The sequence below is a fragment of the Cnephaeus nilssonii genome (genome assembly GCF_951640355.1).
Source record: "Cnephaeus nilssonii genome assembly, chromosome: 2".
Classification (NCBI taxonomy): domain Eukaryota; kingdom Metazoa; phylum Chordata; class Mammalia; order Chiroptera; family Vespertilionidae; genus Cnephaeus; species Cnephaeus nilssonii.
Window position 1 is genome coordinate 108,311,604 of NC_137073.1, and position 15,446 is coordinate 108,327,049.

The 15,446-nt window shown below is 51.3% G+C and overlaps 1 protein-coding gene across 2 annotated transcripts in view; it reads left to right on the top strand.

Moving 5' to 3' along the window:
* LIFR (LIF receptor subunit alpha) overlaps positions 1-15,446 on the top strand; it is a 106,888-nt gene that overhangs the window by 31,725 nt on the left and 59,717 nt on the right. The window contains exon 1 of one of the 2 annotated variants that reach the window (XM_079793417.1): positions 1,903-2,215. The exons of the other annotated variant lie outside the window; for it this stretch is intronic. The gene's annotated coding sequence lies outside the window, so the exon portion shown is untranslated. Of the gene's footprint in view, positions 1-1,902; positions 2,216-15,446 lie in introns of those variants that run through there. 2 annotated transcript variants of the gene reach the window in all.

Genomic DNA, 15,446 nt, shown 5'->3' on the forward strand with positions numbered 1-15,446 from the left:
TACATTTATCAGCCAGGCTTAAAATGAAGAATAGTCTCACTCATTTCAACCCTTCACTGGTAACGACTATGCTGCATTTGTAGATTTGTATTTGGTTCCAAAATTTCTTCCAGGAACAAGGCCATATCTTGTCCCACTGATGGATAAACACTCCACTGCATGTTGTCACCCATCGGAGAAGCCGGTCAAGGGCCAAGATGTAATTTAATAACAAAGGCCCATCCTCTCCTGTTGGCTGCTTGGGTGAGTGGTCCATTCTTCCAAAGAACAAAGCCTTTCATTTCCAGAACGTTCATTACAGCCTACTTGATTTTAGTAATTGAGCAGCTTGACTATAGCGACTCCATTTTACTTCTTCACTCTATTCCTCAGAAACATTTAGTTTTTCTTTGAGTTTTATTAAATCGACTGGGGTGACATTGGTTAGTACAATTATATATGCTTCACGTGTGCAGTTCTAACACATCAGCTGTACATTGCATTGTGTGTTCACCATCCAAAGTCAAAACTCCTTCCGTAACCATATATTTGACCCTCTTTCCCCTTCAATGCCTCCTACCCACCCCCCTTTCGTTCTGGCAACAAACAAAGAAGACAAACACTCATAGGTACAGATGACAGAAGCGTTTGATTTTGGTGTTCTAAACGTGCAACTGGATAGAGCTCATCGGGACGCTGGCATGGACCATGTGTTGGGGTGAAACATTTTCTTCTAGGGAGCCTACGTAGTTAAGTAATGCCCTGGCAGGTGTATTCTTTTGCCCATTTTGGCTACATTATCAACAGGGAAAAGTCATTGCAGAAAATAGGCTTCATTTTGCCAATTTAGAAATTGCTTTGTAATTTCATCCAATGGTCTCCACGAAACACGTTGGCCTGGACGCTGGTGCCTTAAATAAACAACACATGAAACACACAAGCCGGGCTCTCACTGAAGGTGTGGCTGCAGAGCCCTGGGCGCCCAGCTGCACGCCGGCGTCCGAGCTGGCACGTTTCTGAACTCCGCGAAGTTAATGGTGCCGAAGAGAACATCATCAAACGCGTCCGGCACAGAGCGTCAACATCTCCACACCGGATTCTGCGCCATCAAACGCTCTCCGGCTAATTTCATTTGGTGCATTGCTCTGGGAGAAAACCGAGGCCAAGTGCAACTGCGGAAACGGGAACAATGCAGGGAGGAAAAATCTCACCCCATTAGGGGAGCCTTTTCTTCTCCGCACAAATAAGCCCACCACGCCTTGGAGGCAAGACTAGATGGCTCCAGGATATTCTTAGAATGCCCCCGCGGGTCCTGTCCTGGAGGCTGAGCGAGCCCGGCCCGGGGAGGAGGAGGGTGGCCCCCGCCGCAGCGCCCCGGCCTTGGGGGTATTTTAGGTAACTCGTAACATCCCTGCAAGCGCCCCCTCCCCCGCCCCACGCCCAGGCGCGGGAGCTGGTTTTCGGGTGTATTTACAGGGGAAGCTAAAACCAGGCCCCGCGTGGTCCTCTCCGCCGTGCACGGTGTGCAAAGCGCCTTCCAGCCTTTTGGGGAGCCCCTCTCCTTCCCGCAGGGCCTCCGCGCGTCCGGCCGGCCTTGCGTGAGGCTCTGCACCGGCTCGGCCGCTCCGGTCTCCCGGGCCCTCCCAGGACCTTCCGAGACCGGCCTGGGGACCGAGATCGGCCTGGGGACCGGGGACCGGACTCTCCGCGGTGCCGCCGCTCGGGGCGCTGGGGACCCGCCGGCCGCTCTCCGCCGAGTCCCAGGGGCGGCCTAGCGGGCGAGCCCGGAGCGCGCGGCCGCCGGGCGGGGGGGTGGGGGCGTCGCGGCGGGGGCGCGCGGGCAGCTTCCGGCGGGGGTGCGGGCGCGGGGCGGGGCGGGGGCGGGGCCGGGCAGCAGCGCCCCCAGCCGAGTGGCGTGCAGGCACCGCCCCCGCGCGCCGCAATCCCGGCCGGACCGTCTCCGTCGTGGCCGTGGCCGTGCCCGTTGCTCTGGCGGCGGCGGCAGCGGCTCCGGGCGCGCAGAGGGCAGCGGGCGCCCCTCGCCCGTGGCCGTGTCCAGCAGCCCGCGCCGGGACCCGGAGGCCAGGCGGCGGCTGGCAGTGCCCGGCCCTCCTCCTCCTCCTCCTTCTCCTCGCCGCCAGCCCCGGGCGACTGCGGACTCCGGGCAGCCCCCGCGGCGGCCGAGGCAGCCGAGCGGACGGCGGGGGATGGCGAGATAGCGGCGCGGGAGCGGCCGGTGGGTGCCGGGGCGGGTGGGCGCGGCGCGGGCAGGGGGAGCCCGGAGCCCGGAGCCGGTCCCGGGGGCGCATCGCCGGGTCGCCCCCGCGGCCCGGGCAGGGTGGTAGGGTGGCGGGCAGCGCTGGGCCGGCTCCAGTCTCGGGGTCTGGGGAGCCCCGGAGCTGAGTGGCCGGGTGGGGGAGGGGGAGCGCTCCGAGCCCGCCGCTGTCCGCGCGCCCTTGGCCATCCTCGGGTCTCGGAGGGCGCAGACTCCGCGGCTGCGAACTTATGCCCCACGAAGGGCAGTAAGTTCTGAGACCAGCGGCCAACTTGGGGGATGGGAAGGAGATTGAAGTCTTGTTTTTCTCTGATTTGCCTGTAGCTTCACATGCTTATATCCCAAGGCGCTATACTGGTGAAACCCAAAGTAAAAGTGTTGGCGGTGACAGTTAGGCTTCCTGACAAATGCCACTGCTGGTGTGTCCGTCTCCCAGGACGGAGCCGGCATCATGCGTTCTGCCCCGCGTCGGTGTGGGGAGTGTGCGTCTGGGCTTGAATAACGTGAGCCTTTCTGGTCCTCGCCTCCTGCCACCGTAAATACAGGAGCTCTTTTATTTGCAGTTGGGTATCTTTGTGTTCCTTTGTGTATGGGTGTGTTTAATACAGTCAAATATTGATCTACTGTGTTACTGTTATGAGTGGTGTTTGTGGAGAAATGGTGGGTTTGTTGGTGGGTTTTTTTTGCATTTCTTTTTATGTGTTCTTTTAAGATTACATTTAGCAGGAAAGTTTGTGAAAGTTTGCCTTCCTCTCTGTTCTGTTTTCAGTTCCAGATTTATCGTTACGTTTAAACAGTTGCTTGAAGTAAAATTAATGCGACATCATAGTACCAGTCAGGGCCATCCAGATGATCCCTAACCTAAATGTAAAGCGAACTCCCCTCCCCGACAAATGGCAACTTTTAAAAGCCTTATATTCTGCAGATGATGCTTGCCCCTCTCCCTACATGACTATTTTGCCACAGATCTGAAATCATGTTTCACTCATGTCAGAGGACTCCTTGTCCGAGCCTGGCAGACCCTACCTGTAGTGGGTTTTCACCAGCAGGACACTGGCCCTTGGCTTGTTTCACCCTTGGACTTGCTGCTTTATGGCCAGGTAGAAACGGCCTGGGTTTGGAGGTTTGGCTGGCTCGGTACCTGCTCCGTTTAAATATGAGGCATGTTTTTTTAGGTGAACCCAGCGGCTCTTTCTCTTCCAAGAATTGAATGGAGGCGTGTTTGCTTTTGTGATCGGTGAGGTCACGCGCCTGCCTCTCTCCTTAGGGGGGACCCGGGAATTCTCTTCTGGGGATCAGGATGGGTGACACCGCGGTGGAGAGCACACACTTTTGTGACTTGGGCTGCTTCGGCTTTTGGGTGGCCATCCTGAATAATAAGTTGGCAGTAATACAGACTGTTCTCATATTTAAAACTACCCCATTGATCTGTGGGACAGGCAAGCTGTGCACCCTGTGGGAGTTCAGCCGGTATGGAAAGGTACAGAATAAGAGGTATGTACCCCTCTCCCCATGCCCCACTGCACCCCGTTCCCCCCCAGGGAGCAGGGTCACTAGCTCCTGGCTTATCTCCTTGCTAGTCTGAACAGTTAGTGTGTGTCCTTTTTATTTGCCTTTCTGCTCCGCACCAGCTCCCGGCCCTCCCCGTGGAGTACTGAATCTTGGCCGACTCTCTGTCAGTACCTAAGAGCGCTGTCTCACTCCCTAACAGCTGCTGAGTACTCCATTAAGGAGAAACCATAATTGATTTAACCTCTTCTTTATTGAGATATGTGTAGGTTGTTTCTGATATTTTGCGATGAAATGGTGAAACATTAGCTCTTGAGGTTTTTAAGTGGATTTCAATGATTTCCAGACGCCCAAGGAGGTCATTTACTTCTTTGCAGTACATTCCAGGAAATAAACGCCCCTTTACTCGGATGCGCACCTTTTGATTTTATATAATTTCAAAGTGGTCCATAAGGACCTTTGGTGTCTTTGTGGCGAAATGATAATGCTCAGTAACTAAAGCCATGTTCCTTGATGAACGCCTTAGCTCTTCCACACAAGGAGTAAAAGAACAGATAGACAGTTTTTAAGACTAATCTGGAAGAAAAATTCTTCAGGGTTTAAATATTTTTTTTTTATTCTAGCAAGCATGAGGATAGTTTGTGTTTTATAAAACTTGTTTGCCACTGGGCACTAAATCCCTCCCTTCTGTAGATTATCACCTATATCTCATATTGTAGGAATGTTGCTACAATAGAGGCACAGATTGTACAGTTTGGTAGGAGGTTATGAATAAGACTTAAAGGAGAGGATGCTTTTAGAAAATATTTGGCTCTTTTAAATAAAAAATTAAGGTCTCAGAATGCTTTCAGAATAGAATCAATTGTGGAAGCAGTTGCTAATGCTAGAAATTGAGCCTGATCCATGATAACATTTGAATATTAGCCAGTGGTGAGCTTTATATTTCCATTATGCTCATTTTTGAGAATGTTTTGAAGATCAGTGCAAGCAATAATGACCTTTCTTTGTTTTAACTGATCAAACAAACCTTTTAGTGTTTAAGGTGTAGTCTTTCCCCTTTATTATTTAGTACCTGTCATGGTGGTACAACTCTGCTAATATTGTTTATATTAGCTCTTCTAAAGACATAGAAGGATTCCATTGGTTATACTGTTTCAGGCAGTGTTTTAGGGATGAAGAATAAAGCAATGCACAGGGCCAATATGCCCCACTATGAGTTCACACTTTAGGGGAGGAGACAGATAAAAAGCAGAGAAACTGTAAAGGAGATACTATCAAATAGTGATAAACACTGGAAAAGTAATTAAAAAAGCGTTGCTGTGGTAGAGGGGTGGTGGTGGTGGTGGTGGTGGTGGTGGTGGTGGTGGTGGTGCGCTGTTGGTTTAGATTAAATGCCTCTACAAGGCCCTCTGAGGTGGAGAGATTTGAGCCAAGAGTTGAAGGACAGGAAGAGGCCCGTGTTTCGTGGGAGATCTGGAGGGAGAGCAGCTCAGGCAGCGGGAACGGCAAGTGCAAAGGCCCTGGGGCCCTGGAGCGGGGGCTGAGGCTCAGGTGCCAGAGGACCCGAGGCAGCCCGTGTGGCTGGAGTTTATGGTGAAGGGGGAGAGTGGCAGGCAGGAGAGAGCAGGCGCTGGGAACGGTGCCCTCTGTATTTGTATATGTCAAGGAATGTTCCCAGGACTGGAAGAGAGACCTTGGGTGGTGGGGTTTCCCCACCTGCTGGGAGCTCCAGGCGGGTAGGCACACATCTGCTGGCTCCTGGTTGCTTCCCAAGCAACAGCCTCGGTCACAATGGGCTGTGAATATTTGTTGAAATAATGAGTAATCAGTGAGTTTAAAAAGTAATCTTGCCCCTTTGGTCAGAATGTTAGGTTTGGAAGTCTTTTTTTCTGCGTGTTTCGCCTTGGCCCTGGCCCTTGCCTTTCTCAAGTCTGTTCCGCTGTTAATGCAGCCTCTCAAATGATTGCGTTAAGTCCGTTGCATTTGGTCGCTAGTCTCTGAAATTGAAGTGTGAAGCCTTAAAAACATATCTAATTTTCTAGGACATTAGAGTGGTTTCTAGGTCGTTTGGTCAGAAGCTTCACCTTGATTTCAATGGGTTGGCCATTTGGTTTAGTGCAGAATTCTCAAAGCTGCCCTTTTATTGAACCGCATTTTTTAGTCCTTTGGGGCTGATGACAGGCCGATGAGCACATCTATGTACTTTCTGCAGGTCCTTTTTTCCTCACAGGAAGAATGTGTGTATGGTCTATTTTAGGGAATATCAGGAACCGTGGTATTTCCTCTTCCCACTTCTAATCTGTTTTTCATTCTAAATATATGTTCCTTTATGTTAATTGAAAGCTTGGGAAATGAATGTTGTGCCAAGCAGTTGTCATAGACATCTCATAAGAACCCGTCGCCTGTCCCTGGACTGGGACTTTTGGGCTCCAGTTCAACATCAGGACCTTGGTGATGCGGCAGAACAAGGGTTTCTGATTTTTTATTTATTTCCTATTCTACTTGGTTGATCCCAGAACCCAGGGAACTGTTTCCGTGTAAGATCATATTGTCTTCCAGCCCTCTCTCGTCAGCTCTGTGCCAGCTCTGTGTCAGGGGTGGATGCTGTGACTCCCAAATCCTAAGTGAATCGCCTTTGTCACTGTCCCTGAGGTGAAGGCCCTGCAGGCCAGTCGCAGAAGCCCATAGCACCCGCTGCATACTTAACTGGTTGTGACAAACGTGGAGACTTCGATGCTTGAGTTTCAGGTTCTTTTACGACTCCCTTTGCATTTCCTTTGCGGACTGTAGAGGTGCGGGAATTGCACACACCTTCTCACCAGCCCTGGTCATTGCTGCTGAGCAGAGGCTGTAGTTCTACGTGGCCAGGTGAGGAAGAACTTCTGGTGGGTAAATTATCCGTGTACCTTTGCATAGAGGTGAGAAACTCTTGGCTCTTACCCATTCGTCTGGTTTGGAGGGCAGGTACAGAATAAGCCTTGGTATCCTTCTATGTGCCTGTGGTTGAGAATACCTGTATCTACACTATTCAGTGGCAGTATCCTGAACGACCACAAGGAGGCGATATTTCTTCCTGAAAGTCTGTGTGTGGCTCTTCCCTAGAGGGGGGGCGCTGGATCCTGAGTGCCCCCCCCTCCCCAGCTGTACCTTCCTCTCACTGAGGGAAGAAGCAGACTCCTCCCAGGAGACCCCGGACGGAGCACAGTTGAGGTGGAGGTGGCAGGAGCATCTGGTGGAAAATAACAAGTGGTGGCAGAAGCGGTGCTCCCAGTTCTAATATTAGAAATGCCAGGGGAGCAGTGAGCTGTGGACGCTCTGTGGACAGAGCTGGGTGTGTATCGAGTTCGGGGCAGGAGTAAGCTGCAGAGAAGTACGACTTCACACCAGGACTTCAGGGCGGCAGCCCCTGAGGGTGGGTGCCAGCGTGCCCCCTAAAAGCTGGGTGCCCGCCATTCCTGCCCGCAGGCCTGGGGACCCACCGCCATGCCAGTGAGGTCCTGTTTCACGGGTCCTGCCTCAGTATTTATAGTGCGGCGTGAAAGGGAAGGAGGCAGGCGCGTGCTGGAAATCTTTCCTAGGAAACAGTTAAAGTGGGAGCGTACGTCTCCACCTAACTGGAACCTTCTCCTGTGTTTATGCCTTGAGGATACCTGCATCATCAGCGTTGTCCTGTAGATGCAAAACTGTTTATCTTGGAAAACCTGGCTCTGATTTCACGGGAGAACACTATAGAGCTTAACGTGCAAAGCTCTTACGAGTCATAGGAACTTAAACCAAAGGATGTGTAGAATTGGAGAGCCAGACGAGGCCTAAGATCATCTGGTCAACCTCCTAAGTTTACGGATAAAAAAAAAACCAAGACCCAGAGGAGTAGGCATTCGATATTTGTGGAACAAAGGATTATCGAAAAGGATTTGAAGAACTTCAGGTTGCACCTTAGCTATAAAGCAGGATTTCTAAAGTTTGGAGGGATATACCATTTCCTGAGTTTCTTGTTAAGAAATAGAGGATGCTGCTATTAAAGCCCAGACTATTAACCTTTTGCGCTCGGATGTCGAGATTAAAATTACTCTTCGAATGTATCAATAATTTGAAATATAGAAAAATCCAAATAAATCAGTTTGTATGAAAAGAAACTCCAGTTTTTTATTCTACTGCCACGCTTTGTAAAATCTGGGGTATTTAAAAAATTAAATCCCGAGTAGAATAAAGGACTCAAGAAAAAAGCAAGCGAGTGCCAAGGGTTAAGCCTCGTAGGAGCCAGAAGGGCGAGTGAAGATGCTGAGATGCTGCGCCTCACTCCCTGGAGTGGGGTCTCTCTGAGCCGGGGCCTCTGGCTCTCCTAGGAGTCAGTCATTCCTTTGAGTTCAGTCTGCTGGGACCCGATGCCTTTGACGTGTTATGTTTTGTATTTGAAAACGTACGTACTTTAAAACCTAGCGTTTTGTTGTCCAGCTGTTTGCTGTTTTTCCAGAAGTGCCTTATGAATAGCTTCACTGTTTTTACAACTTAGGGCCATATAGGGATCTGACTGTTTAAATACAAAGCTGGCCAAACGGGGAGTTTTGGAAATTGTCACTTCCAAATGCTGCCGGTGGGTGTTTTAATTGTGACAACTTTCCAGGAGGGCAATTTTGTATTACTCATCGAAAGCCTCAAAAATGTGCCATGTCCCCTTAGTCAGGCATTTCCACCACCAGGAATTCAAGGAAAAACAAAACAAAGCATGTGTACAGAGTCCAGTCGATAGCCCTGGTCCTCGCCCACGCAGTGCGTGTGGACACGTATTCCTGCCAGCAGCTTTCGCCCCCCACCCTGAGTCTTCACTTGGTGGGAAGTCTGCTAAATGGGGTGTCCTCACATCGGGAGGGGTGTGTTCTCTGGAAGTTTGGCGGGAACTCATCTCCAGAATCTGGTGACCTCCACAAAAAGTGCACGCCAAAAAGCCACCTCTAATTTGCCAAAATGACATTCGTGGCTTTGTTTGTGATATTATGATAATCATAAACTAGAAGCAACTGAAATGCCCAATGATAGGGATATTGACTGCACAAGTGATGGTATCCTATATAATAAAGATGTAATATGCAAATGGTCGTTACTCCCTGAAGCGTAAAGACGGACCACATAACAACCAGATCACAGATCAGCAGGAGGGTGGGGCAGCGAGCTACAAGCGGGCGGTGGAGAGCTACAGGAGGGGGCAGGGCAGCAAGCTATGGCGGGGGGAGGGGGGCTAGGGGGCGGAGACAGGAGGAAGGGGGGAGCTACAGGAGGGTGGGGCAGTGGGCGGAGAGCTACTGGAGGGTGGCCGCGAGCTACTGGCGAGCTACTGGCGCACGGATTCGTGTGCAGGGCTACTAGTACCCATATAATGGAGAACGCTTTCTGCATTAACCTGAGGGAGGGCAGTGCTGATGGATGTGGAAGGTACTCAGAATTTGTAAACCCAAAAAGCAGATTGCAAGACAGTATGTGTAAGTTGATCTAAGGTTTTTGTTTTTGGAGGGTGAAAGTGAGAGAGAGCGCAAGCCGGTGTGTGTGTGCGTGTGTGTGTGTGTGTGTGTGTGTGTATGAGTGAGGGGGAGAGGGGTATGCCAGAAAGGTTATATACCAAATGTTAATTTGTGTGTTGAAATTACAGATGAGTGTTATTCTTTGTATTTTCCTGATTTCCAGCATGTAAAGCATGTTATATTCTAAAGGAAATGAGTTCAGATCCCACTTCCCATCCACTGGTGGTGTGAACTTGGGCAAGCTCTGTGTCCGTCTCCGTCTCTGTGAAATGGGAATGATAGCATCCAGCTCACGGTGCCTGCGGGTGCCGGTGGGGAAATGTTACGTTCACCTCACCAACCTGATAGGATGATTGAGGCCAGTGTTATATATTCCTGTTCAGACAGGGTTTCTAAGCAGAATAACCTTTTTATTTTTTTTTTTAAATAGCTTACATCAAACTGTTGTGAAAAGCATTTCAGGACATTCTGACAAAATATTCCACTGCTTCTGGCCCCTAGGAAATATTCTGTTGACTTTTTATTTACTTTAAAAGTGAAATGCTTTCTGTTGCCAAGAAGTTGTATTTTGAATGGGAGGCAGTTTTTTCTTTTACTGTGTTCTTCAATAATCCTCTACGATGAGTTCCTGAAGGTCAGGGTCCGCTCTTCTATAGGGTTGTTAGAACGCAGGGAGGCACCCGCTCGGTCGCTAGCAGGGGCCTTTGTGTGCCAGGCAGTGGGTACGTTTCAGACCCACCGCAATGCCCAGGACAGACGTGCCCCGGGATGGGGATGACACGGGAAGTGACCGGTCCAGTTCAGGGCCGGGAGGCACACGCAATCAACCTGTTACCACAGGTGACCGTCGGGGAGCCTCATTTCGCCCCCTGCAATTTTAAAAGAGACCTTGTTGTCCTGTTACTTTTCCGTGAACACAAACATTCCTCCCGCTTATTCCACAAATTACACGGGGAGCAGAGGAGGTTATTTCTCCCTGACACTCGCCGATGATTTAGTGACGACTTACATTCTACACGCGTGAGAATATCCTGGGCTAATAGTCTTACAATTGCCACCATATATCTTCGGGGAGGGCCTTGCCTTTTTGAGATTGCCTTTTATAAAATTACTGAGATGGGCTCGTACTAATAAATTTAGGGTGAGTGGAATTCATGGGCATTCTGTTTGGGAAATTCCAGCACATAATCTTACTGGGGATGACAGCAATAAAGCTCTCAGTTTAAAATAATGTTCCTATCTGACATTAATTTCATCATTTGTTCTTTATGCAGGGACAGTTGTGTGTGTTTTTTCTTAGTTGGCAGCCGTTGTAAATATTTTTTAAAATATATTTTATTGATGTTTTACAGAGAGGAAGGGAGAGGGAGAGAGAGCTAGAAACATCGATGAGAGAGAAACATCGATCAGCTGCCTCCTGCACACTCCCCACTGGGGATGTGCCCGCAACCAAGGTACATGCCCTTGACCAGAATCGAACCTGGGACCCTTGAGTCCGCAGGCCGACGCTCTATCCACTGAGCCAAACGGGTTAGGGCCATTGTAAATATTTTAATATAAAGTAAACCCTCAGAGGTCTTGGCAGTCTCCTGACAAGCGCTGACCTTGGCTTGTACCTCCCTGGCGCAGCCTAACAGAAGGAGCCGGGTCCACAGATCGTTTCTGTCTCGCTCCTGTGTGGAAAGCACGGTGGGTTAGGTCACGTCACAGGTCGGAGCCACCAGCAGCGTCAGCATTTTATTCTCTATTTATGTCCCTTTTTTTTCTAGCCCCACCATGGCTTTCCAAGGCCCACGCTACTCCCCCGTCCCCAGGGGAACCAGCAGGGAGCCTTCTGATTTTTGATGGGGGGGGGGCAGGGGGGCACTTTCCATGAAGAGACACCGATGCCTCTTTGTGAGAGGCCCTGAGTGCGCAATGGCAGAGAGGGCAGCCACGCGGTGCGGGCATGCGGGCTTCAGCCCGTTGGCAGCGCAGAGCACGGCCGGGCAGCGCCCTCTCTCAGATGCCGGCCGCTCCGGCAGGGCAGAGGGCGCTGCTCCGGGCTCTGCAGCTCCCGGCCGGAGGCAGCGCGGGGATTGCGGGCTCACGCATCCCCGGGCCGGGCCGCTGGGACCGCAGGCTCAGGTGCTCCGGGGAGCCGTGGAGGGCTCCTATGCTCAGCGGGTCTCCTCTGCCTTTGGTCCTTAGGCTCCTGGTAGAGACGATAAGGACGATTTCACGTCCCTCCTAGTTCCACTGCAAGACAGACAGCAGGGACGGACCCGTACACTGGGTGGGAACTGGCAGCAGGAGTGTGTCTGTTTTGGGGCCCAGTGAGGAAAGACAGTGGGGAGGAGAGATGCCAGCCGGGTTTTGAAGGCCGAGGAGGTGTTGGCTCCGTGGACAGGGAAGAGGGGAGTGAGGAGGGCATCGGGCAGAGGGGGGCAGCGTGCGCAGTGACGTGGAGGCCGGAGCCTGGCGGGTCTGGCGGGACCGGAGCACGGGGCAGTGGGCCGGCGTGGGACTGGGGCGTTCGGCGACACGAAACAGCAGGGAGCCTCGTCCATGCCGAAGTGGGCACCCTTCCTGTAGGCCCGGCACAGCCGTGGAACATTCCAGGCGTGAGCCCGACATTTCAGAAAGGTGACCCGAGGTGGTGCCGGGAGGACTGGGGCGCCCGGAGGCAGCGAGGCGCGCTGGTGCGGCCGGGAGGGGCCCGCCACGGCGGCCAGGCTGCGGGGAGCGTGTCCTCCCCACGTCCAGGGAGCGGCGCTCGCGTGGTAATGACAGCCCCCCCCTCGTGCCCGGTGCGCCCGCCTTTTCCTAAAGCTCCTGATGAAACGTCTGAAGAAGCCTCCGCGTGTTGAAAGCTCTCACACACAGACCTGCGGAGCCCTGCCCTGCAGATGCACACACGTCGACATGTTTACTGTGTGTGCCTCCTGGCGGAATGATGAGGGAGCCCCCCGTGTGGGCGGCCTGGGGGTCAGGGAGCCGGTGAAGCCAGAGGACACAGTGGCTGCCTGAGCTGAAGCTGCTGGGCGGAGGGTCGGAGCCTGCAGCTGGTGGGCAGCAGCGTGATCGGTTCTCAAACCGCCGTGGCTGCTTGACGTTGGCTGGCAGCGTAGACCCCACACAGAGAGGAAGGTCACTGGGAGGCGGCAGATGTGTTAATGAACTTGACTGCGGTAATCGCTTCACAGTGTATATAGCAAGTCATCACGCTGTACACGTTAAACACATAAACCTTTTTGTCAGTTACACCCCGGTAAGGCTGGGGGAAAGTAGGGAGTTGGCTGCACCGACGGGGGGCGGGGGGGGGGGGGTGAGAACACTTAGAGTAAGATCCGTATTGGAGTGGGGACGTATAATAATTGGGGCGGTAATAAAGGCAATCGTAATAGCTTCGGCTTCATAATAACACTGCCTGAATGTTGTGTTACCAACTTGGGAATTTTTCAGGCTAAGAATGCCTACCCCGATGTTACTGCCGCTGGAGGGCAGGGTCCGACACGCTTTGTGATGGAGTGAGGAGACAAGACACGCCCCCCTCTTTCTCATTTTGGCAGTTACTTTGCCTTACGGGTCCATGCCGCTGACCAGTCTTTTGTGTTTTTCCTACGGGTTGCTGCTAAATCAGCTCTGCTCCAGCCCGCGTGTGTTCATTTTCTGCCTGTCACCGTTACCGTCACCATCGGCTGAAGGTGCCTATGCTAAACGAATCTTACTGGATTAGCGTTAGTTCGTTGGATGAATTCATCGGAATCCTCCTTATTTCATCCAATATATTTGCTATTTTGCCCATTTCCTAACCTAGAGATTTGATTGATATGATACCTGTATCTCCATCCAGTTCATTAGTCACAGTGTCAGGAACTCTGTCACATCTGCCTGCAGCTTGTCCATGTGGACAGCACCCATTAATCAGCACCGCTGGTCACGTGGTGAAAGGACACTCCCCCCCCCCCCCCCCCCCCCCGCCCCCGCCGTACTTTCTTTTTACAATTCTGTATTTCTTCATCTTGCACATAAATATGTTTCGGGCATTCGGTAAGATCTTGTTCAAACCAAGACACCTCCTGCGTGTTTCTGACCCCTGCTTCCCCAGTGCAGTAGCTTCGTCAGATAAGGGGGTGCGGTGGGCCCCTCTCCCGTGAGTCCTGTAATTGAATCCAGGATCCGCGTCCGGCTCACACGTCCCTGGTCTGTGGAATCTGCTTTCTTGACAGTGTTCCTTTCCTAAATAGCTTTGCCCAGCGCCAGTTATTTCAGGATCTGTGGCGTTTTTCATTCTGCCTTCCACCCTTGTGTAGGAGACTCAAGAAAACGTAAATTTCAGTTTTTTTGGTGTGTTTTTCTTTTTGGGAGAGAAGCATTTGTATTCTAAAAGGATGCTTGGGATTTCTAGATTTGGGGTTAAACAATACCATGGAGAAAGAAAGAGACTACTCGCGTTCTTTTGGGGAGGAGAGCGTTCAGATTCAGACCCCGAAGAGCGTGAAGAAAGCATTCAGGCACATTTATGTCAAAAACCTGTGCGCTGAAAGGAACGTCTTCAAACAGTTTATATCTTCAGGTTATTTCGGCAGCAAGACCAGAAGTTTCTAACGCCAGTGCATTTTGAAACAGGTTGTTAACTGGCGCCCTCAGAACTGTGTTTGGCCTGCGCGTGTGTTTTGTTTGGCCCGTGCAAGGTTTTTGAAAAAAATTGGAATTAGTTGCCAGCATTTACAAATAAGGAGATCTCACATTAAGAAACAACAACAAACCTGCATTTCTTGGAAAACCCTGAAGGTCGTGACTACACTAGACTCAGGCTCCTGCAGGAGGCGCCTCAGCAGTGAGCAGCTAACCTCTCCCCGCTCCCCCTCCCCCTGGCATTTCCGCTGACCACCTTCCTCAGCGGATGGGCTGACCCTCCAGTAAGTGGGAGCTTGCACCTGCTGCCATGAGAGCTAAGCAATTAAAAGCACACTTAGCGTTGGAAGGAGGGCAGTAAGGTGGTGGCTGGCGGGGTTTCTTTGTTCCCTGAACTGCCGGGCCTTTGTCAAGCTGTGGTAAATGGAGATGCTTGGCAAAGCAGGTAGTATTTCCCCCAAGAACAGCATTAAGCTGGGGGTGCGGGGGTGATCTGCATTCCTGGTCACATTCTCCATCTTCTAGTTCATAGAGGAGATAAACAAGGTGTGTTTAAGAATCATGCAACTATAAATTTTCTTATGGCATTTAACGTGGGGAAAGTAGGCCCTGGGTCGTAGCTGTGTAATGTCAGAGCTGTTAGGGGATTTGTCTCAGGTCACATACCTGCCACTTAGTCACTGATGGGCTGGGGACTGGAGCCCAGGACTTCCACCCCGGTCCAGTGAGTTTTGCTCCACATTTTCCAGTCTAGTGCCATGGTCTAGGGATGAGATGTATAGTCAGACCTGGATTGAAATCCAAGCTCTGCCCCTGACGCACCGAGTGTGCCCACAAGCGAGTGTCAAAACCTATCGGTGCTCCATTTCCCTTGTTATAAACTGACCTCATAAGGTTGTTACAGGGTTAAACTTAATATTGCATTTAAAGAACGTAAAACCGTGCCTGCTCGTAATAAACATAAACAATGCATGGTATCTGAAAAATAATACTTAAGAACTCTATGGCAAACCAGTGCGCTCAAAAACGTATCATTCAACTTTCTCTCTGGAATTTGAAGCAACAATTGGGTGTCATCAAAGTATTTGAAATCCTTACCAAAGACTCCATTGCAGGCGTCCTCAAACTACGGCCCGCGGGCCACATGCAGGTGTTTTTGCCGTTTTGTTTTTTTACTTCAAAATAAGGTATGTGCAGTGTGCATAGGAATTTGTTCATAGTTTTTTTTTAAACTATAGTCCGGCCCTCCCAACGGTCTGAGGGACAGTGAACTGGCCCCTGTTTAAAAAGTTTGAGGACCCCTGCTCCATTGGGATGGATCTGTTAAGCCACTAAATAAATGTAAAGCCCCCTTAGATGCAAGATAAACCCCTGCTCGTAGGGAGGTCATAACGGATGGGAAAGAGGGTGGGAGGAAGGACGGGAAAAAAGACTCTGGAATGCCTGGTGCGATCTGACAGAGGCCCACGTGGAAGTTAGACGGGGTGCAGGGGGAGCATTCAGAGAGCTTGTGGTGGTGGTCTGCCCCGGGAGTGGTGAGGGGAGAG